General features: G+C 37.8%; 1 protein-coding gene across 9 annotated transcripts in view; it reads right to left on the bottom strand.

The window, feature by feature from the left end:
• SYT16 (synaptotagmin 16) overlaps window positions 1-27,633 on the bottom strand; it is a 318,945-nt gene that overhangs the window by 106,109 nt on the left and 185,203 nt on the right. The window lies entirely within an intron of this gene.

The raw sequence follows: 27,633 nt of genomic DNA, 5'->3' as shown, positions 1-27,633 counted from the left end.
AAGTCTATTAACTAAAAAGCTATCTGCTTTCCATAATTTTTATTTTAAGGATAATACACATACATCACTTTTCTTAAATAAAAGAGTAGTAATCAGTAATAAAAATAGCAATCCTTTGTCCCACCTCTCAATTTTGCTCCTCTGCGGCCAATATTTTAAACTCTTAGAGCTGATTCTTCTGGTATTTACCTTCATTTTTCTAAGTATATTTACACTACTACTTTTCACTTATCAAGTTTGGATATTATAGAATTCCTGCGGTAGATGAAACTCTAGCTATTTTGCACGACTTCCATTCTCTTCCACCTTTGTCCAAATATTATACACAAAATTTTTCATTAAGTCAACAGTTGCTATTTATATTATTATGACCATAAAGATATTGTTCATATCTGAGCTGCTTTACTAATATTTGTAAAAGGGTAACAGGAAAAAATTCAGAAAATATTCCACATTCCTAAGTGGAAAGGCATATTTTAAAGACACCATTTCTTCCTCTACTTTTTATATTAGATAAACACAATAAGGTTTTTACGGGAAATTGATAAAACATTTTCCCATATAAACTTTAGAATCAAACAGCCAAGACTAGTACATGTTTGAAAAAGAATACAGTACCAATGTTTGGTTAAAGATAAGATAAACAGGACATGTTTGCAAGGTAGCAAGACTACACGATTAAAAAACTAAGGATGGAGTACCTTTTATCAGAATAACCATCCCACAAAAGCCACCTCTAAAAGCTGAATGAAAAAATATACACAATTGTTTGAACAAAATTTTGAAGCTATTCAAGAACTGGCTCAGGTAGGACTTAAGAATCTATGATCCTTGAGAGAAGAAAAGCACTGAAGGTAAACTACACATTCACTTCAACTATTTCCTTGGGAGCACTGTTCAAAATCCCACCATGGGGAACTAGAGATGAAGAGAAAACGGTAAAATCAGCCAAAGCAGCTGGGACAAAATTCCTGGGAGTAGGTAAGCACAGAAGAGTGAACCCAAAAATATGAGTAAAAATTTCCCCCAAGTTGTTGGCCAATTCCTAAGCTGGCAGCTGGGAAACTAAAAAGCTAAGCAGAGATTTTATCACCTGTATGTTTGGGGGAAGTCAGAGATTGGTGGTCAAATTCTACTAAGGTAAAGTACACTTGATAAATACTTGGACTTTCATTGAGATGTGTGGCACTCCAGGTTAGCAATAAGAGCCATCTCTAAGAATAAAGGTAAGACTGCAATAAACCTACCCAAACAAAGCCTAAAATAAGCCCTTGAAACTGTCAAGGTAATCCACTGGTATTCCAGCTCCCAGCCAGCAGGGAAAAAGAAGAAAAAATCATGGACAGCCTCAACAATTTTTGATCCACAATGTTTGGCAGTAAGTCACAAATTACTGGGCTTACTGAAAAAACAGTACCAAATGACATAAAACCAAAGCGAAAATCAGTCAACAGAAATAGAACCACAAGCAATTCTAACAATGAAGTTATCAGACAAGGACTTTAAAATTATTAAGATTAATATGTTTTAAAATTTTTTAAAGCATGAATATTTGAGATGTAGAATCTGTTTATAAGGGAACTCAAATGGAAAATCTAGAACTTAAAAGTATTCTATAACTAAAATTAAGAATCCAATTGATAGCTTTGCACAGTGGCAGTATCATAGCCAATGATTACGCAATTATTGCTAAGTGAAATAATCCAATTGATGAACCCAATGGCAGATTAGACAAAGCAAAACTGAAAATGCCTACACTGAAGTACATTTTTTAAAACCGGATAGTAAAAAAAGCACAAATAGTGTATGACATATATACATATGTGTGTGTGTGTGTGTGTGTGTGTGTGTGTAATACAAATTATAGAAGGAGAAAAGGAAATGTGGCAGAAGCAATATCTGAAGAAATAGGGGCCAAAAGTTCTCCAAAATGGATGAAACATCAAACACGAAATCAAGATAAATAAAAAGCAGATCACATCTAAATACATCATGGTAAAACTGCTTAAGAAAACAAAGAGAACTCGCAGAAACAGCCAGTGCAGAACAGAATATTAGCTTCAAAAGAACAATAAGAATGAGGTCTAAATATTCAACAAAAAATTTCAGAGCTGGAAGACAACGCAATGATATATTTAAAGTGCTGAAACAAAAAAAGAACTACCAATTCAGAATTTTACTTCAAAAATAAAGGAAAATACATTTCAAACACATATATGCTAAGAAATTCATAACCAGCAAACTGGCACTATGAGAAGTACTAAATGGAATTTTTGAAGCTAACATAAAACAGTCTCATATGGAATTATGGAAATGTAGAAGGGAAGATTGAGTACATGTGTAGGTAGATATAAAATACTGACTAATAAGAATTATAATACTCTTCCCATTGGAAAAGATTATCTCCCACTCCTTAAAAAAAAAGAAAAAGAAAAGATTTGCAAAATTACAACTTTTATTGAACCCATTAGAAAGCACTTGGCTTTTAGGGCAACCAAAATAACCCAAAATTTAAGAAAAGACAGGAGCCTCCAAAGGGAGACAAGATACTAGAATCTGCTTACCTGAGACAGACACTGGACCCCTGACAAGCCATTAGGAAGAATTTCAGCTAAAAGTTTTAACAGACTGCTAAAGACCAAGTATGAGTTAGCAAGAGAGCACAAAACTTCTAGGAGCTGCAGACAAAATAGAAATTTACACCCACTCACAGACTCTTCTCAACCACCTTCACTGGATGCTAATGAGAAAGACTGGGGGCTGAGGGAGAGACTAGAGAAAGCCTCCCTTTTAGTCCATTCTTGGTAGAGGGAAACAGCAGGCACTGTGGAAAACAGCACTAAATCTACACAGATTCTTGTCCATCTTTCCTAGGAAAAAATAGACTTAAGCCATTGGGGGAAGGACAGAAAATCCTGTTGGCTTTTGGGCACAGTTGAAGACCTCTGCAACTGGGGAAAGGGAACAGGAAAAAAACAACAACAGAAAAAAAATAATAATAATAAAATAAAATAACCTCAACCTCTAACACTGTGGAGTGGCAGGAATAGAGCCTGGGCCCAGGTCATGAGATGTCTCCTATATCTGAGAAAGAGGAAGGATTAATAAGAAGGCCACACCCATGACAGCCAAGGAGGTAACAGCCACCCAAGACCACACTTACACCAGAACAACAAAGACCATCACTCCATTCTGCCCACTAAGCAAATTCCAAGCAATGCCTTAGAAAATGCAGTAAAACTGATTTTGGATTTTACTCTTGCCTTCTGGAGTGATTGTGACCGTAAAAGCAATGGAATAATCATCCCCTCAAAATGATCAACTCACACTCTATAAAAGTATATTTGGAAAAATATTTACAGAACATCACAAAAAGCCTTAATAATTATTATAATACAAGGTGAGTTCTTAGGAGAGGAATTAAGAAGAAAATTTCCAACACAGAATAAAACCGTGAGCAGGGCACCGACATAGAGAGCAGGTACAAAGGTTTTTTAAAAATCAGAAACAGCTCACACTCCAAGAAAGAATAAAATGTCACCACTTACGAGTGTGAACCTTCACAGCTTTGCTCTTTCTCAAGCCACCTGCATCCTGAGAAGCCATGTGGCTGCATGGATCATGCCCATGGCCACTGCCAAGCAGTGTGTGCCAGCACTGGGGACATGCAGTGCCCCAACCATCACAGTGGTTATGCTCGCTTAGAAATCTCCAGCTTGATCCTAGGAGGCTCCTGATGCCCACCAGGAATTTTAGCTAAGCTTCACCGAGATTCCCTGAGTTTAACCAAAGTCAGAACCAGGTGGAAAGAGCCCACTGCTGGCTGGTGAAAACGAATTGCAGAGAGGGAAATGAAAACATGCACAACTTTTTAAGAGTTGAAAGGGACTCTCCGTTACCTTTTGTCCCCCTCCTCCCTTGGAAAATGTGGAAAACTTTGAAACTGAATCCTCCAAATTCAATTCAACAATTCCTGGGCAAATTTATGGGTAACTTTAGGAACTATCCTAAAGACGGAGAGAGAAGAGGACAGAAAGAGGGAGAGGGAGAGGTGTATGCGGTAGGATCACATGTGCTTTCCTAAAATTAAGTGACAAAGATGGATATTATTATATATTATATTATACAAGATATATACACACACAGTAGTAAACTTGAGTGAGGTGGCATGTTAATGTACTTTTACTATTGAGGTGAAAAAATTCTTTAAGAAAATGAAATAATTGAGGCTTTTAAACATTTTGGAATCACTGAAGTTCTTTCCATCCCACTGAAATAAGGTGTCACAAAATAAGGGATCAGAATTCAGCATGAGAACTCCATAAAGACTGTCAGGTAAATTTCTTCAGGAACCACTACATGTGATTTATGAAGTGACCCAGATAAAATCAAATTCCTTCATGAATTTAAACCTATCTCTAACTAGTAAGTTAGAAAAAAACCTGAAAGGATTTCTTTATTTAAAAATTTAAAAAAGAACAATTCCCTTGACTAGTTCTGACTACCGCCTATCTCCAGGCCTTCTGGCAGCATTACTAGTGTTTGATGGGATTGTGGTCAGGCCACCATTGAGAATCAGGTGTCAGATAGGCGCTTTTAAATGATGTAGTGGGCAGCTCATCTTCACAGGAGCCCCAGGAAAAGGGGCCAGAGCCCGCTGCACTGCAATCACACCTCATAGGGTGGAACAGGGACTTCCCATGACTTAGATTACACTCTGCCTATTGTCTGATAATATAGCTGGCTAGCAAAAGAGGACTCACTGTGTTTGCAAACGTATCCCATGAAGAAGCAAACACCTGGAAGCATCTCCTTTGATTCTAGGCCAAACTTCACACTTCAAAAGACCATAAAGATAAAACAAAAAAAAGTACAGCAATATGTGAAAACAGAAAATGTGCTTGTTTCATCCTAATTCTGTGCCTGGGTTTGTACAGGTTCTCACATCTAACTAGATACCATTATCCTCGCATTTCAGATGAGAAAAGAGAGCCTCTACCTGTTCCCACAGGTACACAGCAAGAAAGTAGCAGCGCCAGCATTTGAACCCAGATGGCTCCAAAAACCAGGGTCTTCACACACACGCTCACTGTGATAAGTTTAAAAATGGGACGGACTCATTTCATGAAAAAAACATATCAAATGTCTTCATTTCTGTGTTTAGTTCCACATTCCCCAATTCTTTTAAGAGAAAGGCACATTCTAATTCTGCTAGATAATCTGCTAAAATTCAAGCTTAAAAATAAAATCTTTTGTATTACTACAGTGTTATTCCTTCTGTTCAAGCTTTGGCCTACTTCTTTCTAAGGCATTGTGAAGTGAAGAAAAACTTCACTTTTCCTTACATGTCAATAGCTTATAATTCCACTGATTACAAAACTAAAAATGTCTCACAGTAAATTCAGTCACTTAATTTGTGAATGCTGTCACAATGAGCTGTTTGGAAACAGAGTACACCAAATTTTTTAAAGTATTCTTTCATTTATTCAACAAAGATTTGTTACCACCATGAGGCAAGCGCAGATGCAGGGGCAACACCAGTGAAAGAGGTGGATGGAAACGCCTGCCCTCATGGAAACAAACAAACAAGTAAAACAGGTCCAATAGTAAGAAGCACCGTAGAGTGAAACATAAGGCATGGAAAGGGGATGGGGACAGGTGGAGAGTGGAGGGAGGTACCGTTTACATTCATGTAGTCAGGGAGACCTCTGAGGGGGCCACATTGGAGCAAAGACCCAACGGAAGTGAGTAATCCAGCCCTGGGGAGATGTGCAGTTTGGGTGTTCCAGATAGGGGAAACAGCTAGTGCAAAAGCATAACTAGCATTTTAGAAGAAGACCCAAGGTAGACCAGGCACGATGGCTCATGCCTGTAATCCCAGCACTTTGGGAGGCCAGGGTGCGTGGATCACCTGAGGTCAGGAGTTCGAGACCAGCCTGGCCAACATGGTGAAACCCCATCTACTAAAAATACAAAAAATTAGCCAGGCTTGGTGGCGGGTGCCTATAATCCCAGTTACTTGGGAGGCTGAGGTAGTAGAATCGCTTGATCCTGGGAGGCGGAGATTGCAGTGAGCTGAGATCATGCCATTGCACTCCAGCCTGGGTAACAAGAGCGAGACAGTCTCAAAAAAAAAAGAAGAAGAAGAAGAAGAGAAAGACCCAAGGGGACCAGAGTTCCTGAATCAGAGTGAGCAAAGAGAAAGGAACAGAATAAGGTCAGAGAGGCAACAGAGCTAGATGACACAGGACCTTATTGCCACTACAGGGGCTCTGGCTTTTACTCTAAATGCTTTGGAAATTATTGACAGCAAAGGAATGACATGCTTTGACATAAGTTTAAAAGGAATGCACTATGTCGAAAACAGACCACACGAGAGGGAGAGATGGATACAGAGAAATCAGGAGGTAAGTTCAATAACACAGGGCGAGGTGGCTCATGCCTATAATCCCAGCACTGTCAGAAGTTGAAGCCAGATGATTGCTTCAGGCTAGGAATTCAAGACTAGCCTGGGCAACATAGTGAGACACTGTCTCTACAAACAAATGAAAAAAATTAGCCAGGTGTCATGGTGTGCACCTGTAGTCCTAGCTACTCAGGAGGCTGAAGTTCACCTGAACACAGGAGCTCAAGGCTGCCGTGAGCTATGACCACACCACTGCACTCCAGCATGGGTGACAGCATAAGACCTCATTTCAAAAAAAAAAAAAAAAACCACACACTGAGAATAATGGTTGCTTAAAGCACCATGATAGCAGTGATGGTGGGAAGATGCAGCCTGAGTTTAGATATATTGTAATGGTAGAGCCAACCAGAGTTGCTGATGGATTACATGCATGAATAAAAGGGAGAGGTATGAATAACTCCAAGATTTTTAAACTGAGAAACTAGAAAAATGAAGTTGCTATTTAGAGATAAGCATAATTGTGGAAAGCACAGGATTTTGAGAGGAGGTCAGAAATTCAGATTTGGACACACTAATTTTGAGATATCTGTTAGACATCCAAGCAGAGTTGTAAGCATATGCTTGGATAATTCAAACATAGTTTATAGATTTGTCAGCATGTGAATGAGATTAGGATGTGATGATATCAGGAAGAGAGACCAATCCTAAGGCTGAGCCCCAGATCACGGTAACATTTAGAAGTCAGGGAGGCACTGGAGATCAAGCAAAGGAAACTAAGAGAAAGTGATCAGGTAAGTAGGAGGAAGCATTTATTTCCTACACCAACAGTGAAACTTTGGATCTCTAAAGAATTATTAATAAAACCAGTATTTGATGAATATCAGTTTTCACAAATTTTCTTTTTTTAAATCCCCCCAATTCAATAAAACAGAGCAACCCAAAAGAGCACGCCACTAAGATTCTTTGGGCATGTTCTCCTCAAGTCTTCTACTTTGCCTGACAAAGTTATGGCAGAATTTCAGCAAAATTTAACTAACCTTCCCACTAACTTAAGTTGTGAAATATTTATTATGAATCTAGCACAGGAAAATCACAGTACTAAACACACTGGTGATGGGATACAGGGATGAGTAATAATATGGGGTCCCTGTTCTAAAGAGTCCACAGTTTAGCAGGAGAGCTCAAATATGTACATCAGAAATAGAGATAAAGTTAACATAGATAAAATCATAGCAGTTATAAAAACGTATTTAGGCATCAAATAATTTGACAAGAATCCCATTATAAGCAATGCCATAACTTTTTTTTTTTTTCTTTTTTGAGACAGAGTCTAGCTCTGTCACCCAGGCTGGAGTGCAGTGGCGTGATCTCAGCTCACTTCAAGCTCCGCCTCCCGGGTTCATGCCATTCTCCTGCCTCAGCCTCCCGAGCAGTTGGGACTACAGGCACCCGCCACCACGCCCGGCTAATTTTTTTTTTTTTTTTTTTTTTTTTTTTGTATTTTTAGTAGAGACGGGGTTTCACACCCTGTTAGCCAAGATGGTCTCAAACTCCTGACCTTGTGATCCGCCCACCTTGGCCTCCCAAAGTGCTGGGATTACAGACGTGAGCCACCACACCCGGCCAATGCCATAACTTTAAAGCAAAATGTACTTGAATTATTTCAAAGACTCAAATGATGATGATCTTATTAAATGTTCTTCAGCACTAATATTGAATGATAGTGCCTCTCTGGTATGTATAACATCTCTCTCATCTTTGCTACAAAATCTTTTAACAGGAGGACACCTCTTGTGAAAATGACTTGGAGCTGTGCCATGGAAACTGAAACATCATGACTTCATTTCCACAGCTGGAGTGCCAAAGAAGAGTTACTGCTCCCTTGATCTTTTGTTCCTGGAGCATGCTCAGGAGGTGTTGCCAGAACACATCAAGAGACACTGTAAATGGTTTCACTATTGACAAGTTTTCTGAAACAGACCCATTCACAGCTGTTCACGGTAACAGTGATACCACGTTAGCCACACCTGTGCAACCAGAGTTCCAGGACTATCCTGGGGGAAGGACTCATATGTCTTGCCTTCTATCTCAAAGAAACAATTAAGGACTAAGAGTGAAGGCTGACACAATAATAGTCACGATTTATTTTCACTTATTTTAGTTCATTCAGGCTGCTATAACAACATACCATAAACTGAGTGGCTCATGGACAACAGAAATTTATTTCTCACAGTTTTGGAGGCTGAGAAATTCAAGATCAAGGTGTCAGCAGATTCAGTGTCCCATGAAGGCCAACTTCTGAGACAGAGTCTTCTCACTGTGTCCTCACATGGTAGAGGAGGCAAGGCGGCTTCTGGGTCCTCTTTTATAAGGGCACTCATCCCATTCATGAGGGCTCTGCCTTCATGATCTGATCATCTCCCAAAGGTCCCACCTCCTAATACCATCATACTGGGGACTATGTTTTAACATGTGAATCTGTGGAGGAGACAGAAAAACCTTCAGATCATAGCACTTGTTTTTTAAGTCCTCATTAATGTTGGGAGGAGAAGGTCAAGGCAAATCTCAGGATGATGTCTTTTTGCCTTATGTCTTCATAAGGTAAACACAGACTGTCAAAAATGTTAAGAACTTTGGCTGCATTCTTCTAATAATCTGTAATCTAAAAGTATTTATAGGATATTTACACTGGTCATCTTTCTGGAGATGATGAAATACAGTGGTGACAGCTAAGATTAGGTTTATGTTCCTTCATTTAGCCATTCATTTTCTTTTTGTTAATGAAACTGATGCCATGCTAAATGCTGGCAATGTAAAAATTATTTGAAAAGCATAAACCCCTCAAAGAGTCTACAGATTTGAGTGGGTACATCCATTAAAAAATTTAGATACAATATAAAATCTATATTATTGAGAAATGTAACATGCTATCAGAACATAGAAGAGGAAGCAGCTAACTGCCAGAAAAAGGCAGGGAGAGGGAATGTGCAGAATGCAACAGAAGCTGGAGAAAGAAGACAAGGAAGGCTTCCTAGAGAAAATGCTGCTTGAGGTGACTCTTGAAAGATGAACAGTTTTCACGAGGAAGGCACAAGGTTGAGGGAGATGAAACCAAAGGTTTTAGGTATAAAGTGTACTTAGTATTTCAGGATGCTAGAAGACAGTAGACATAAATCATTGAAGGCTATGTATCTTTCAAAGGAAGTTGTACTGGAAGGCTTTTTGTATGAGAAAATATGAAATCTGATGCAGAGTTTAAAATGAACATTCTGAGGGGGAAACTCAAGAATGAATAAAAGATGGAAATAACATAAAAACAGAGAAACCAGCCGGGCGCAATGGCTCATGCCTGTAATCCCAGCCCTTCGGGAAGCCAAGGCAGGTGGATCACCTGAGGTCAGGAGTTTGAGTCCAGCCTGGCCAACATGGTGAAACCCCGTCTCTACTGAAAATACAAAAATTAGCTGGGCATGGTGGTGGGCACCTGTAATCCCAGCTACTTAGGAGGCTGAGGCAGAAGAATTGCTTGACCCGGAGGTGGAGGTTGCAGTGAGCTGAGACTGCACCATTACACTCTGGACATTATCGGAATAGACCAAGCAGAAGAGGATGCATATCTGAATTAAGGTAGTAGGGATAGGGAGGAGTTGGACAGATACAAGATAAGTAGCAGAGACGGAATCAATAGGATTTGGTATATACTGAATAAAATATAGGCAAGGTGGGGGAGCTGTGAAGGATAAGAGATTGAGAAGGACTTGTATCTTACTTTGATAACAGGATGTCCATAACTAAGAAAGGAAGATGATTAGTTATGTTTTTAAACATGTATGTGATATCTGTCATCCATGTGAAGGCAGTTGGTTCTATAAACCCACGGTTCGAAAGAGGTCCAGACTAGAGATGAAGATTTGTCATGGAAGTCATGGAAGGATGCATAAGAGGGAACCAAATATTTAAGGGACAGGCAAAGGAAGGTGAATGAAAAGGAATGACTAGATGTGGCAGGGAGAAAACCAGGAACAAGTGGAGTCCAGAACCCAGGTGAGGAATGCATTTCATGGGGGGAATAGTCAACAATTTTTTTTTTTTGAGGTGGAATCTCGCTCTGTTGCCCAGGCTGGAGTGCAGTGGCACAATCTCGGCTCACAGCAACCTCCGCCTCCCAGGTTCAAGCAATTCTTCTGCCTCAGCCTCTCAAGTAGCTGGGACTACAGGTGCCCACCACTATGCCCAGCTAATTTTTTTGCTTTTTGTAGAGACAGGGTTTCACCATATTGGCCAGGCTGGTCTTGAACACCTGACCTCATGATCTGCCTGCCTCAGTCTCCCAACGTTCTGGGATTACAGGCTTGAGCCACCGCACTTGGCCGAATAGTCAACAATTTTAACTGTCAAAACAACTCAGGTAAAGTTGAAGGAGGTGGGGAGGAAGACTGATTTTGCTACTAAACCATTCAGGAGGTCACGGCAATCCAAACAAACAAACAAAAAAAACATGCCCATGGGAGTGACAGAAGAGAAGCCAAATCACAGTGAATGAAGAAGCAGGCAGGAGGAAGTGGAGACTGCAAATACAGCCTATTTTCCCATAAACTCCTTAAACTCGACCTAAGAATGTGTAAGTCCACTCTCAGAAACCGTAATGCCCAGGAATTTTTTCATTGCCAGTAAACGCTGTTGAGCTGAATTTCTTGTAGCAAAGGCATGGGCTGGAAGAGGGGGCACTTCAACCCCCTTTGGGACAACCATCACCATGAGGAGAATGCCTTGATGTTTTGAGTCAGATACATGTGGCTTGAAAACCCAGCTTCTTTACCATACAGTGATGCTGAACAAGCTACTTAACCTCCCTAAAATGATTACCTTTTATTTAAAAATAGGAATAATAATCTACCACCACTCTGGATATACCTCATAACATTTCGATGATGATTAAATAATATATGTAAAAAGTCTACCATAATTTACGGTTACAACGTACTTAACTACTATATAGATAACTACTATACAGTTAAGGATGTCACTCTCTATTTATTATTGCTAACATTCACAATTAAGAAGTTCTTCACCTGAAGTGATCTACAAAACCAATAAGGATTCTTGGCAAGTCTCTTGTCTTAGGCACTTTCCGTGTGAAAGCTCATGCTAATGTGAGTTTCCCTGCAGTCTGCATTCCTTTTACTCTCTTTATAATTTCAAAATCAATTCAAATATATAGATTTAGCTTGTAACCAAAATCATCTTAAGAACAATTCCTGGATGCACCATTTGCAGAATAGCCAAGGTAAAGTAAAAGTTGCCTTTTAAGACAAAAATATAATTTCCTCACCTAAAAAAAAAATCTATAAGAGTAAATAACTCACATGAAGGCATGTAAGTAGCTCCCACCTTTTGTGCAATTTCTCTATTTATTTAAATGGACAATATAGAAACCTGTGGTAAGAAGATGCTAAAGTAGTCCCCCCCCCGAGCCCCATTTTCTAGTGTCCATGCCTTTGGTGCCCCTCCCCCTTTCAGCACTGATGGCACTTGTGCTTCCAACCAGTAGAATATAGCACAGGTGATAAGATGTCACACCACAATTACATTACATGAGATTCCTTTTGCTATCAGACTCTAGCTTGATGAAGTAAGCAGACATGTTGGGGAAGCCTAGGTGGCAAGGTAGCCTCTGGGACCACAGGCAGCCTCCAGCAGTTGAGGGTGGCCTCCAACCAACAGCCAGCAAGAAGTTGGGGCCCTCAGTCCTATAACTACAAAGAAATCAATTCTGCCAACAACCTGAGAGAGCTTAGAAGTAGACTTTTCCCCAGTCCAACTTCCAGATGAGGATGCAGCCCAGCTGATACTTTGATTATAGCCATGTGAGACCCTAAGCAAAAGATGCAGCTAACACATGCCTGGACTCCTAATCCATACAAACTGTGAAATAATAAATGTGTGCTGTTTTAAGCCACTAAATGTGTAGTAATATGTTATGCATGAATAGATAACTAATACAGATCCTATATGGTTACACTATTCTAAAAAGGTGCATGAGAGAGGTTTTTTTTTTTTTTTAACATGCAGGAGAAAAGCCATGATCTAAATCAGCAGTGACAGATGATGCACAGCATCAAATATATATATATATATATGTGTGTGTGTGTGTGTGTGTATATGTGTGTGTGTGTGTGTGTGTGTGTGTGTATTGTGTTCCCTGACTTGTGGTAGACATGTGTCCGTAAGCACTGAGAAATAGGTGTTTGGGGTCCTGTGGTGATATATGGCATATGTGGTGACACAACAACTCTAGGCTTTTCCTTGAAACAGGCTTGTAAACAGCATTCAATGTCAAAGCAGTGGAGAGGTCTATGAATGGCATTGACTCCTCTAATAGAGCTGTGGGGTTTTTTGACACTCAGCATCTATTCTTTCCACTTCTGGAATCTTCATTTTCTTCAGTAAATCACCTTTCCTCCACTCTCAGGTAGTTTCTGGAAAAGCTCTCTACCCCAAACACCAGAAGTAGCAGGTGACTTAGGCCTGGCCAATCAGAACATCACATTTCCCTAGCTTCAGAGATTGCTAAAGTTTGTCACATAATTTAAGTCAAGCCACGTGAATCAAGCCAATTAGTGCTAATCCCAGGATTTTCTTCTTATTGCCAGAAAGTGGTGGGTTTTTTTTATTTTTCTCCACTGGATTATAACCTAGGAGGATATAAACCTGGAGGTTCTGGTAACCATCTGACCACACATGGAGCTTGAGAATGGAGCCAGCTCAGATGGAAGTAGAGATTAGAAACTGGAGATGAAGGGGAGAAACCAGGTCCCAAAGATAACATTTGCACTTCTGGATAGAACTCCCCATGAAACCAGATTTACTCCCAGATTCATCCATTACTTGAGCTCACACCTTTATCTTTGCTTATAAGAAACCGAGAAATTCCTAATTTGAGTTTAGTTCAATTGTGTAAATAGCATGGTTTCTGGGACATAAGCAATATTGCCTCTATGTCACTTTATGGCTAAGAATAAATCCAACTTCGCAAAGGGAAATATTAAGGGGAAGAAATTGTGGTTCATGTACAAACTGATTTAGCAGACACCAAAAGAAGTAACTGCTGGTCATCATGCATCTAAATGTTGAAGAACAGTTTTCTAACTTTCTGCACATAGGGTTTGCAGTGGCTACTTTTTGTGAGATCGAAACAGAATAAAAACTAAATAGTCCCAGAAGAACCTAAAGTTCTTATTTTGGTTTTGAAATAGGCTCTGATATTACAGCTTAAGAAGATACTGCTTGATGTTTCAACTTTGTTTATCCCCACCCCCACCTCCCCGCAAAAAAAAAGACAAACAATTTTTGAAATAATATAAAAGTTCTCAAAGTCCTTCCATGAACAGCAATGTCTCCTGTGATGATCCTATACCTGACATCCTTCAGTAAAAATGTATTAAATATTAGGAAATTTCTAGGATAGCAGAAATTCCAGAGTAACCACTGGATGGTATTACCGATGACCAGATGCTAATAAGCACGGGCAAAGTGAATCAATCGAATACCAAAACACTCCTCACCCCACCTCAGGGCATGTGCAGTTATTTTTCCCTATACCCAGAATGTTCTTCCCTCAAATATTTGCACAGCTCTCATCTTCACTTCATTCAGGTCTCTGTTTACATGCTGCCTTCTCAGAGAGATCATCCTATAAAATATAGGACCACCCTATTAAGGTAGCATTCATCTAATTAATTTGTATCCCCTTATCCTGCTTTATTTTTCTACATGGCACTTTTCATCACCTGACATGTTATATTTATTTGTTTGGCTGGTGAATATCACATATGAGTAAGACATAGATGTCTGCTTCATCAGTTACCTATAATTTCCAGAAAGTGGCAGTTTACCTGCAGAATCTAAGTTTTGTGCACTTAACATAGACTCTTTTATAATCTATACAAATGCTTTAACAATACTTTCATTACACTATTGGTCAAATTTCAGGGAAGCAGAAATTATTTCAACAGAGGCAATTTATTTAATACAGGGTATTGGTTTCACAGGTACTGGATGTCAAATGAATAGGAAGAAGAATAGGGAAATAGGCCAGAGATTACAACTGCATGAAGCAGCTAGCACCCCTAGGGCTGAGGAACCAAAGGGAAGCAGTCAAATTATCAGAAATATCAGAAATCGGAAGCACCACAGAGTTGGGCTCAGGCATCTGAGGAAGAGAAACTGTCTGACAGGTGCTATTCCTCTGAGTGGGTTGCAATGAGGCTGGTTCTGGAACACTGAAAGAAGTTACAGACGAGAACCCAAACTGCTGATAGCAGAGTGAGGGGCTGTGCTGGAGTACCCCTAATAGGAACAGTGAGTAAAACAGGAATCAATAAGTCCCTTCTCACCTCCTCCCATCTTTCAATGTCTTTTTACTGCTCTTTTGGGCATAGGAGAACCTAGGAGAATCCCGCCAACATAGGAGAACTGTAGTTTGCAGAATTCTAAACCCAACATCCAAAGCAGAATCTAGAAGAATGGATTTGAGCTGAGACATAGTAGTTTGAGAACCAGCACAGATTCCAACACATTTCTCCAATTTTATATTCTTAGAAAAGCCAAATTGAAAATGAATGTACAATGATTAACTCCTGACTGTATTATTACTAGTTTCCTCTTGTAAACTTGGTTGACTTTAATCTAGAGTAAGACAGATAAAATTCAGGAGGTCCATGAACCCATGAAGTGTCATTATAAATTTTTTTGATATGTCATGATGTATCTTTCTGGACAAGTGAGTTTGTAACTTTCATTAAAGTTTCAAAGGAGCCTGTAACCCTCCTAAGATTTGGAATCACTGCCCATGTTCTCATTTGTTCATTATTTAAACTTGCTACTAAACAAACAGACAACTTCTAATACTTAGATTCTTCTAATGCCTTAAGTTCACTATTGACTATGACTCTTTTGGTGACAGAGAAAAGAAGCCAATATGAACCATCTAAAGATAAAGCAAGGGAAGGGAAGGAAATTTATTCAAGGGACCTCAACCAGGAAAGAAACTACCTACTTTAAGAAGGAGGTATAGAATAGGACTGTCTCTTCATACATACCATCTAAATAAACTCCAGTATATGTGCTCAAAGAGATATTAATATTGCAGAATTATTTTTAATAGTGAAAGTTTAGAAACAAACTAAATGTTCATCAATTGAAGGATGGAAAATGGTATATTAATTAATACAGTTGACTACCATGTAGCAGTAAAAATAAAACAAATCTACATGTATCTGCATAACTCAAAAACATAACATTGAGAAGGAAGGAAAAAAGTTGCAAAATACTATGTTTAGCATTATATCACTTGTATAAAGTTTTAAAACATGCAAAATTATGTTATATGTAGTTTACAGTTACATATGCTTACAGCAAAAAAAAAAGGAAAACAGAAACACAATGGGAATCATAATTTCCAAATTTAGATTTGTTTGACCCCAGCGAGTAGAGAAAAGAAAGAAAACAAAAAGGGCTTCTTGGGGGATTTCAATTCCCTCTGTCCTGGATGGCTTCTTTAAAATAAATCTGAATTAAATATGACAAAATGTTAAGATCTGGCAAAGTGGCAATCTGTGACTCTTTGTTATATTACTCTATATTTTTCTGTTTTAAAAATGTTTCATAAACTTACAAACTAGGAAATGTAAAGAGCACTAAGAACTCCATTAGCAATGACCTAGACCAGCCCTTAGCATAATTAACATGAGTTCAAAGGGAAGAGGAACTTATAATCACATTTTAGAAACTCCTCCCACTGTAAGGCTCCTTTTCAGAAACAAGACTCGCTCTCCTCAGGGGCAGATATGGGAAGAGGGTACCAGGGAAGAAAGAAAGGAGATTTACCAAAGAAAAAAGAATGGAAGAGGGAAGAAGAGGATAATATCTCCATATTTTTATAAATAAATAAATAAACAACACACAAACACACAGGTAAGAATATTCCTCAGGAAGAAGAAATAAGATACATGAAAAAAGACCTTATTGATTTTGTAGTTCCTGTCTGGCTCTGGCTTCTTCCCCTTTTGGCTGGGTAATTGAAAAAAAGATATCCCTCCTCTTACTTTTTATAGGGCAAGGAAAACTTCTGAGCTTTTTTAAAAAAAAATTATCAAGTGATTCCACTAACAAAGAAAATTTTTTTATTCCTTGAGAATTGCTAAAATGGGATTTAAGCTTATCTGGAGGATAACTTGCCTCTAATTCCTCTAATCCATTCCTAATTATGTTAAGAATAGAAAAAAAAAGGACTTAATTTTCTTATTTTGAATCTGTCCTTCAAAATGTTCCAGTATTCTATCATAACAACATCCAGAAGTCAAAGCAAGGATTGAATTGTCTGATCATTTGTATCTTACATATTCTAACTTCTGTCCACATAGGATTTTGTTATATGCCTGAAATTTCCTCCAAAAATGACACAAAACTGCAAAATACGTAACAATGGGAATAATCATCTTCTCAACTTAAACGTTAAGGCTTTGAAAACTGTATGTCAGCTGCTAACATGTTCATTAATATCTACCCTTGCTAAAACATGCAAATCAAAATATCAAGAAAATTAACTGTATAAAGCTTTTAGAAAACAGATTCTGAATCAGCCACAGAATATTAAACCTTTTTCCCTGGACACTTCTGCATAACCAAGGAACATGATGGCAAATACTATCAAATGAAGGCTAACAAATGAAGATAAATTTAACTAGGCGTAGGCTTACTTTCAAGAAAGCACTTATGCAATGGAAAAGCAAAGTTCCAGTATTGCAAAGGAAGGAAAGGTGGAATGCAACATTTGACATGCAGTAGTATATCCTGTAGAAAAGATAAGGCCTCTGTGATTTGTGTATCAGCTATATTATCTGATACCATTTAGTCTCAATTGCCACAAGCAATCCCAATAATACTGACAGAAGAAAATACCTTCAATCTGCAAAGGGTTGAAATCAATCAACAACTAAGAACACTGTAGGATTTTCCCTTCCATGTTACATTAGCATAGCAGAGTAATCTGGTTGAAAAGTCAAATATTACCATGATTTCAAAGCCTGTTGTTCTATATTTTAAGTACGTTCCGAGATTGTTTCTAAAGTTCTATATGCCAATGTGCTTGGAACACATTAATTCCATTAGCAGGCTATTTCAGGAAATAGTGAGCATATTTCTTGGAAACAAATATATGTGGTTAAAAAACAGCTTCAAAAAAAGCATGAGGTGAAAAACTGAGAACAATGATTTTTAAATGCAATTAGAACTCCTTCCCATCACATATCAAAGGTGTCATAGCTGCTTCTCTACTGAGAAGGTGGTGTTTTGGATTTGAGTCTTTAAACCAAAAAGCCTATCTTGGGATGACACTATAAGTAGTCTCTCTGCCTCTTAATCATCGGCAACTGCTAAATGAAGTGTATCTATTTTCTCTGTTACATTACTATTGGCAACCAGGTCCTTAGTAAGTGCCCAGAAATGTTTCCATGGTTACAAAAAGCGTTCAGCATCCCTCTTGTTTTGGGCCAATTTAGCTTAAAATCTATTGTGGAGAAAAATATGGCACATTAAGAAACATAAAATCAAGATACAACATTATGAAAAGAATTCAAGGTTAAATGGGAAAAGCGAGCTTGACAAGGTTTTTTAAGACGTGCACATAAATCACCGATTAAAATGCTGCTTTTCCCTAGCGTATTTCCTAATACTGCTCTTCAACAGACTGCAAAGCAGCCCATGTACTATGGCTTACATCACCCCATAGTATAAAGGAACAAATGAGTGCATGAGGAGTCTTCCAGACTGTTAACCCATCAGTAAAATCAAAAACAAAAACAAAACAAAACAAAAAACAGCTGTTTTAACACCCATACAGCTGAGAGTCCAATCACATATCCTAGTTTTATAGGGCCCTCAGGGTATTTAAATATTTTGAAGAAAGAGAAATAAGAGCTTTTGTTCAATGGCTAAAAGGCATTTGAAGTAAATTAGTGGGCTCTATCACATCAGTGAGAGAGAGAAATGGAAGTTCCCTAGAGGCAACTTAGGCAAGCTCCTCCATCTATAGAGCTGTGAGTGAATTGGGCTGAGGCTGTCTCATTCTAAGCCCGTGCTGCATTCCCAATTCCCACTGCCACCACAGAGCCAGGGCATTAAAAACACTTTTGCATCCTCTGGAACGAATAAACAAGTGATATAGGCTTCTGCACAGTCTGAAGGAGAGGCCTGTGGCTTATACTTGTGTATACTTGTCTGTTCCCCATAATGTTTTGTACGTGGTAGGTGTTCAATGCATATTTGATTGGTTAAAAGGGACCATAGTACAACACCTCTCTTTATAGGGAAATGTTCCTCCTCATATCTACTTACACACCCACACCACTCTTTATCATTTTCTACTGCTCTTATTTTGCCTGTGAAATGGAAAGAAGTGGGTGGAATTCGAAGTCATAATGCTGTTTAAGGACTAATGTGAAAACTTCCAGGAAGCTAAAGGGAGCATACTTTTCCCTCTTCTTCCCTCTAAGTACCACCCTAAACCCTAGACATTGTCTATAAAACAGAGATCAGAAGACTGAGAAGTACAGAGAAGAAGGCAGAATGGATAGGAACCTTGGGACTCAAGGAACAACACAGTCGTGAGTTCCCTGGGCTCTTTTACCTCATATATCCCAGACCTGAAGCTGAAGAAGCTGGCAACACAAAAATGTCAATGTACACCGACCAAAACAAAAGTCTCAATAAAGGCTTGCTCTCTCTTCCCAAAGGACTAGGAAAAGGGCAGCCTAGTAAGACAGAAAATGTTTAGATAGGACCTGCTCTACTCCAGCCAAACAGCACAGAAAAAAATTGTGTCCTCATCTTCACCCATGACAAGGCCACATAGGGAACCTAGACTTCCATCCTCACCAATCTGTAATGAGGCAACCCAATACTCTCACAAGGAATGCCAGACAAGGCCAAGCTAGGAACTGGAACTTCTATCCCTGATGCCAGAGGTGAGTATCCCCCACCCACACAGTGTTCACTGGAGACCATCTGGGAAGCCTCATCTACCACCCCTGCCTGGAAGTCATGAGGCACACCTCCCCCTCCCCATTTAGGTGATGTCAAGGGAGGTCTAGTAGAGACCCAAGACTTTCACCACAACCCAGTGGTAATGAGGCCACCCACACCGCGGGGTCAGTGGAAACCACATGAGGAGATGGAACTCCCATCTTAACTCAGCATTAATGAAGAGCACCTCTTCAAGGGTCAAAGAGGCCAAGAGGGGAATCTCGTCTTCTGCCTCCACAGTAATGAGGTGGTATCCCATTGCATGCCAGAACCATGTCACAGACTCTTTATGGCACGTCTTTTTGGTGGAACAATGACAAAATAATGACAATTATTTCTCTTTATATGTTCATATTCTCTTAGGTTCCTTCTTACAAGCTACTATAATAGTTCTCCAATATTCTCCCCTCCAATTTAGCCTCCAAACTGATGCTAAAGTTATCCTTCTATATCAGAGTTCTGTGGGTGCTACCCTTGATTAAGATCTTTCTAAGATTCCCAACTGTTTACAGGATTATATGGTTTCCCTCTGTGTCCCCACTCAAATCTCATCTTGAATTGTAATCCCCATGTGTGGAGGGAGGGACAAGGTGGGAGGTGATTGGATCATGCAGGCAGTTTCCCCCACACTGTTCTCATGATAATGAGGGAGTACTCATGAGATCTGAGGGTTTAAAAGTGACGCTTCCCTTTTGCTCACTCTCGCTTGTGCGCTCTCTCTCTCTGTCTCTCTGTCTCTCCTGTTGTCATGTAAGATGTGCCTTGCTTCTCCTTCACCTTCTGCCATAATTGTACGTTTCTTCAGGCCTCCCCAGCCATGCAGAACTATGAATCAATTAAAGCTTTTTTCTTTATAAATTACCCAGTCTCCGGTATGTCTTTATAGCAGTGTGAAAATGGACTAATACACAGGATGAAGGCTAAATTCTTAACACAAAAAACAAAGACCTTCCCAATCACAGCCTTAGCTCTAGCCTCATGATCCATCCCTGAAAATGTCAGGCTTGTTCACATGTCAGAATTCATGACATTTCCTCCAGGTGGAATGCCTTTCTCCTTTCATTCACTTATTAAATTCTGACTCATCCTGACAAGAACTTTATCTGATCACCTCTGGCAAAATCATCACAAAAGTTATCACGTACATAACTATAACTTCTCATAAACTTTTTTTATAGGATTGGTTACATATATCTTACACATCACAGAACTCTTTAATGGAAGACCAATATGTTCTTTACACAATTATCCCTCAGCCCAAACATGCTACCCAGTTTAATAAGAATGTCCAATTCAATTTCACAGTGTAGTGTTAAGCATATAAACTCTATGTTCCAGCTTCCACTTAAGATGTAGACAGTTGGAAATAATGCTCCCACTCTTTAAACAACAACAAAATTTATATAAGTGGTCAAATCACATATTTTCTTAAACTCAGCAACCAACTAGTCCAAAAGTTAAAAAGGGGCAACTTATCTCAAGGAGAGAAAGAACACAAGCACTTGCTGGCAAGGGGCAGATACTAGATTCATACAAGCTGGTAAGAATTAAATGAGTATTTTCCAGTTATTTCTAAAGGCCCAGTGGACTAGCACAGAAGTACAGAACCCATGGGAGTCACAAACCAAATGGAAATTCAAGCCCACTTAGAAGTTCTTCACAGAGCTCACCAGGCACTCACAAGAAAGACGGGTGGAGAGCAGGGGCAGAGAAAGCTGCTGTCGTGATACAGTCATGAGGAAGGGGAACAATGGCTACTACAGGCAAAATAAGAAGCCCCACCAAGATTCTGCTCTTGAATTTCCACTATGAAACAAAAGCCTTAGGCCACTTGGGGAAGGGTAGCTGATAAGTTTTGGCTGTGTCCCCACCCAAATCTCATCTTGAATTGCAGTTCCCATAATCCCCACATGTGGTGGGAGGGACCCAAAGGGAGGTAATTGAATCATGGGGGTGGTTTCCCCCATGCTATTCTCATAATAATGTATAAGTTCTCATGAGCTCTGATGGTTTTACAAGGGACTTCCCCCTTTACTCAGCTCTCATTCTTCTTGCTGCTGTCATGTGAAGGATACATTTGCTTCCCCTTCCACCATGACTTTAAGTTTCCTGAGGCCTCTCCAGCCCTGTGGAACTATGAGTCAATTAAACCTCTTTTCTTTTTAAATTACCCAGTCTCAGGCAGCTCTTGATAGCATCATGAGAATGCACTAATACAACAGCAAATCCTGTTGCTTTCAGACCACAGGTAAAGACACGTTAAGGCGAGTAAGCAGAACAGAGTAAACACTTCTATCCCTGGGGAAGGGGCAGGAAAAACGCCTGGGGTCAGACCACTGGAGATTCCTCTGTCTCCGGGGAGAGAGGCAAGATTACTGAGAACGTCCTAACCTCAAGACATAGGAACACAGCAATTGCCTAAGACCGAGAGCACTCTACAACAGCAGGAAACACAACCTCCAACTCAACCACATCACACTAGCAAACAATAAGTAATGCATAATAACAGGCTTTTCCTGGGAAAGGGACAAAAGCCTGAAAGGAGAGACACTCTCTGATGCATAGGCAAAAAGAGGAGACGATGTTAAAGATGGAGCCAATATTGACAAAACTGTGTAACAAACAAGCCCCTACCCTAAACACAATGTAGTAATAGAGCATTTTGAAGCCTGTATTGCACTGAGATGAACAATGACAACAAAACAAAAACCCAACTCAAATGCTGACTAAACTGACTCAACCCCCTCACACTAAACATCCTGCATTAGAAAAGATTTGCTCACTTCCAGGCAAAAAATATCGCATACTTTCCCTACATATAATGTTCTATTTTCAGTCATAAATTACAAGACAAACAAAAAAGAAACAAAGAAAAACATCCTGTCAAGAGACAAAACAACCAAGACAGCCAAACTCAAATATGACTCAGATATTGGAACTATCAGACAAGGAATTTTAAAATAACTGTGATTAATATGTTAAAAGCCATAATGGAAAGGGGGGAATGTACATGAAGTGATGAGCAGAGGGACTGAAACTATTTTAAAATGCAATCAAATCAAAATGCTAGACATGAAAAACACGGTAACAAAAATAAAAAAGGCTTTTGTAGACTTGGTGCTGTCAAAGAAAATATTAGTAAACTTGAAGATATGTTAGTAGGTACTACCCAAGCTGAACTACGAAGAAGAAAAAAAAGTGATGAAACAAAGAAAAATATCTGAGAGCTGTGGGATAATACCAATCTAATATTTGTACAACCGAATACCAGAAGGAGGAACAAGAGAGAATGGGGTAGAATAAATATTTGAAGACATGATCACCAAAACTTTTTCAAAAGTAATGAAAGCATTAAACCCACAGACCTAATAAGCTCAGAAAACACAAGAAAAACAAATACCAAAACATACACATGCATGCATGTCCATGCACAAACACTCCTAGACACACTCTACTGAAGTCCAAAGATAAAGACAAAATCTTCAAAGCTCCAAGTGAAAGAAACACATATTACATGCAGAAAAATAAATGAAAGTATTATAGCAAGCCATAAGATAGTGAAATGGCAATCTTAAAGTGCTGAAAGAAAATGACTGTCAACCAACATTCTATACCTAGCTAAAATATTTTTCAAATAATTGAGAAAATTTTTCAAGCAAAAGCTGACATAATTCTTTAGCAGCATATATACAGTATAAGAAATGTTAAAATGAAGAATGCTTCAAATTGAATAAATGAAGGTAATAAATAAAAATACTTAAAATATTTTTAAACATAAATGTCACGCATTTTTCAAAGAAAAGTTGAGATAATTCATAAGTGGTATATGTTCATGTGGCATAAATGAGGTAAATATAATCTTTTTATCTTTTTAAATTTTTGGTTTTGAGGAGGGGTTTTTAAAAATTATTTTTAGAGATGGGGTCTCAATCTGTCACCTAGGCTGGAGTGCAGTGGCACAATCACAGTTCACTGCAGCCTTAAACTCCTGGGCTCAAGCATTCCTCCCACCTCAGCCTTTTTTTGTCTTATTTTAACCATTCTAAGAGATAACCAATAGTCTAGGGCAAAGCAGTATCAGCGTATTATACGTTTATTGCATGTATAAGAGTAAAATATGTGACATCAGTAAAACAAAGGATAAGCAGGAAGAATTGAGTATACTGTTGCAACATCATCAAACTATACATGAAATAGTACAGTATTATTTCAAGATAGACTGAAGTTAATTAAAGATCCATGCATTAGGGATCCTAGGATGACCATTAAGCCTTTTTTTAACATGAGCCCAGAGTGGATATATAATGAAATCATAAAAATACTCAGTACAAAGAAAGCAGAAAAATTAGGATAAAAGAAACAAAGAACAGATGGAACAAACAAATCAATCTAGCAAGAAGACAGATTTTAATTCAGCAATATCAACAATTATATTAAATACAAACAGTTAAAACAAATTAAAAATGGAAGCTTGTCATATTGGACTAAAAAGTAAGACCCAATTATATGCTATGTACTAGAAACCCACCACATAAAATAGGTTTAAAGAATGGAAAAGAATATATCATGTCAACACTAATCAAAAGAAAGTTGGAGCAGCTGTATTAATATCAAAGTAGAATTTAGGACAAGAAATATTACTAGAGGTAAAAATGGTACATTACATAATGACAAAGAGGTCAATTCACCAAGAAGATACATATTTCTAATACATGTACGTACTTAACAGAGCTTCAAACTATGTAAAGCAAAAACTGACAGAAATAAAAAAGAGAAATAGCCAAATCCAGAGTTACAGACTTAAATACTCCTCCCTTAGTGATCAACAGAACAAAATCAGTACGCTAAAAAAAAAAAAAAAAAAAAAAAATCGAGAGACAAAATAAGTATTAGAAAATCTGAAAAAATAGCCTCAAAAAACTTGTAATTTATAGAATACTCTCTCCAGTAACAGAATATACAGTCTTTTCAAGTGCACATGAAATATCCAACAATTCAGGACAGGGTAATAAAACAAACCTTAATTAATTTTTAAAAACTAAAATAACGGAAAGTATGTGCTCAAGCCATAATGGAATAAAACTAGAAATCAACAACAGAAAAATATATAGAATAATCCCAATATTTGGAACTTAATCAACACACTTTTAAATAACCAATTAAGTAAAGAGGAGTAACAAGGGAAATTAGAAAATATTTTTAATTGAATGAAAATAAAAACAAAATACATTAATACTTATTAGATACAGCTAAAGCATTGCTGAGAGGGAAAATTATACATCCATAATAGAAAAGAAGAAAGAACAAATTATTCCCAAAGCAAGAAAAACAAAGAAAATAATAATAACAGAAATTAATGAACTCAAGAACAGAAAAACAATAGCGATAAATTAATTAAACCAAAAATGAGATATTTGGAAAAAACACAGATAAGTAGGTGTATAGACAAATAATCCTCTAGCCAGACAGATCAACAACAAAAAAAGACAAAAAGTACCAATATCAGGAAATAAACGGAGAAATTACTATAAATCCTAACAACATTTAAAAAGTAGTAATTAACTACTATGTCCATAACTTCGACAACATAGATGAAATGAAAAAATTTGAAAAACTCAGTGCCAAAAAATCACTTAGGAAAAAAACAAACTAGGTTACCCTTATACCTATTAAATAAATTGAGTTTATGTTTCAAAACCTTCCCACAAAGAAAATCCCAGGCTCAGAAGGCTTCATTGAAAAATTCTAGCAAACATTAAAGAATAATAATTGTACACAAATTTTTCTAGTTTATAGGAAAGGAAAAACACTTCACAACTCATTTTATGAAGTCAACATTACCCAGAACCAAAGATATTGCAAGAAAACTACAGACCAATATCCCTAAAAAAAAAAATGGAAAAAAATCTTTACCAAAGACTAACAAATCAAATCCAGTAATACATTAAAAGAATACCATAACATGACCAAGTGGATTTTATCCAAGTTTGCAAAATTGGCTCAACTTTCAAAACAGTGTAATTTATTTCAACATACTAAACAACAAAAATCATATGATCATCTCAATAGATGTGAAACAGCATTTGACAGAATTTAACATCCTTTTTTGATAAAACTCTCAGGAAGCTAGAATACAAGGGAACTTCACCATAATAAAGAGCATCTACAGAAGCCTGCACCTAACTACTGAGTATAATAGAGAAAGACTGAAAGATTTAACACTGTTTAAGATTGAGGCAAGGATATTCACTCTCACCAGTCTTATTTAACATGATAATAGAAGCCCTATCCAGTGTAATCAGTCAAGAAAAAGAAATAATAGACATTGATATTGGAAATAAATAAATAAAACTAGAGACAACAGAAATATTCCTCAACTGATCAATCAACAAACTGGTGCATTCATTCAATGGAATATGATTCAGCAATTAAAAAGGGAAAACTACTGAAACACACAACACCATGGATGAATCTCAAACGCGTTATGGTAGGTGAAAGAAGCTGGACTCAAAAGACGACAAACTGTACATCCATTTATATGACATTCTGAAAAAGATAAAACAAGAGAGGCTAAAAATGTATCCACACAGGTCTGGGGCTGGAATAGGGAAAGGACTGACTAAAAAGGAATGTAGGAGAATTTTCTGACATAACAAAACCATTTTATACTTTGGTTGTGGTGGCTACAAGACTGTGTCTATTTGTCAAAAAGCATAGAACTATACACTAAGGATGAATTTTATTATAGTAAATTATACCTTTAAGAGGAAAAAAAAGAATATGTGTATGTGTAAATGTTAGTATGAGACTGCCTGAGCTCTGCTTCTTCCTATAATAAATGTGGATATTGGGTAGGTTCTCAAACTCTCTCACCATCAATTTTCTCAACTGTAAAGTGAGAGTAATAACAGCATCTACCTCTTAACATTGTTAGCTTTCCTTGTTGCTGTTCCATCATTAATTATTATTTGATCTCCTACCCAACACTGTGCTCATTGTTAAGAAAACAGAGATGAATCTACGGCATGGTCCCTGACTTCCTGGAGGCTCCAATCTAGTGAATAAGCATCTCTGGAAAGGCCAGATGAACACAATTGTTTTACTGCCATTAGATTTTACAATTACAAAAATTAGCAAAATTAGTGGTATGCCAAATTCATATCAATTTCAAATATAGTTCAACCTTTTCAAGAATGTTCTAAAATAGGAATCGAAATTTCAACTCAAATCTAAGAAATTCTACTGCCGGCCCAGATATTTCTAGAATATTTCTATAGCCAATTTAAAAGACTCAAAATTGCAATTAGCTACAGCTTATCAGGTTCAGAAAGAATATCAGCCTACCTCATTTTCAACAATTTATTCTAGCATTTCAATGTTACCTTAATTTGAATAAAAGTATCAAGAGAGCATTATGAGAAGAATATGAAATTGTGTTTCTTTATATGCCAAGACTTCATATATCTGGATAAAACTTTTCCCTAAAAAGACAAAGCTAAGAGGAATCATGGAAAATGAATGAAGGGACTATGAGGTATTCCAGAAAAGTCTGCTCTCTCCAGCAAGAGGGACATTGAATAACTTTGTCTTTAGATCACATAAATGACTCACCAATCTGTGTGACTTATATGTGCATTACAACTACACACCATGCACACATACCCAAATCCCTTCTGTGTATATCATTTACCTCTGTCCCTTAACCAGGTGGAATGTCCTTACTTCAAGGTTAGAGTATTAGAGGCATGAGAAATTCATGCTGGAACACACCTCAGCTACTTTTAGAGAGTTATTTACATTTTTATCATATTCAATATACATTTATTGAAGGCCCAATATGTGCTCAGTTCTCACAGCATAAATCTTTATAGGCAGTTTTTATTAAATGTGTCCTTACCATTCAGAGCTAAAAGAAAATCAAGCTATTCTTATTTCAAAGATTTCCTATCCACTGTCATCTCACATCACGTCTCAGTGAAACACTGTGAGAAGTGTTCTTGGAGTGTTATCAACTAAAAATTCTGCAATAAGTATGGCTTTTTGCACAGGATTTCACACTGAATAATATAGTAACATCTAGAAATTCCTAACCTAGAAGAAAAAAAGAACATTTTACAAGATATTTTTAAAAGCATGACATGTGC

This window comes from Gorilla gorilla, chromosome 15 (assembly GCF_029281585.2).
Source record: "Gorilla gorilla gorilla isolate KB3781 chromosome 15, NHGRI_mGorGor1-v2.1_pri, whole genome shotgun sequence".
Lineage (NCBI taxonomy): Eukaryota > Metazoa > Chordata > Mammalia > Primates > Hominidae > Gorilla > Gorilla gorilla.
Note: the sequence above shows the minus strand (reverse complement) of the source record. Positions and strands in the feature narration are given on the sequence as shown.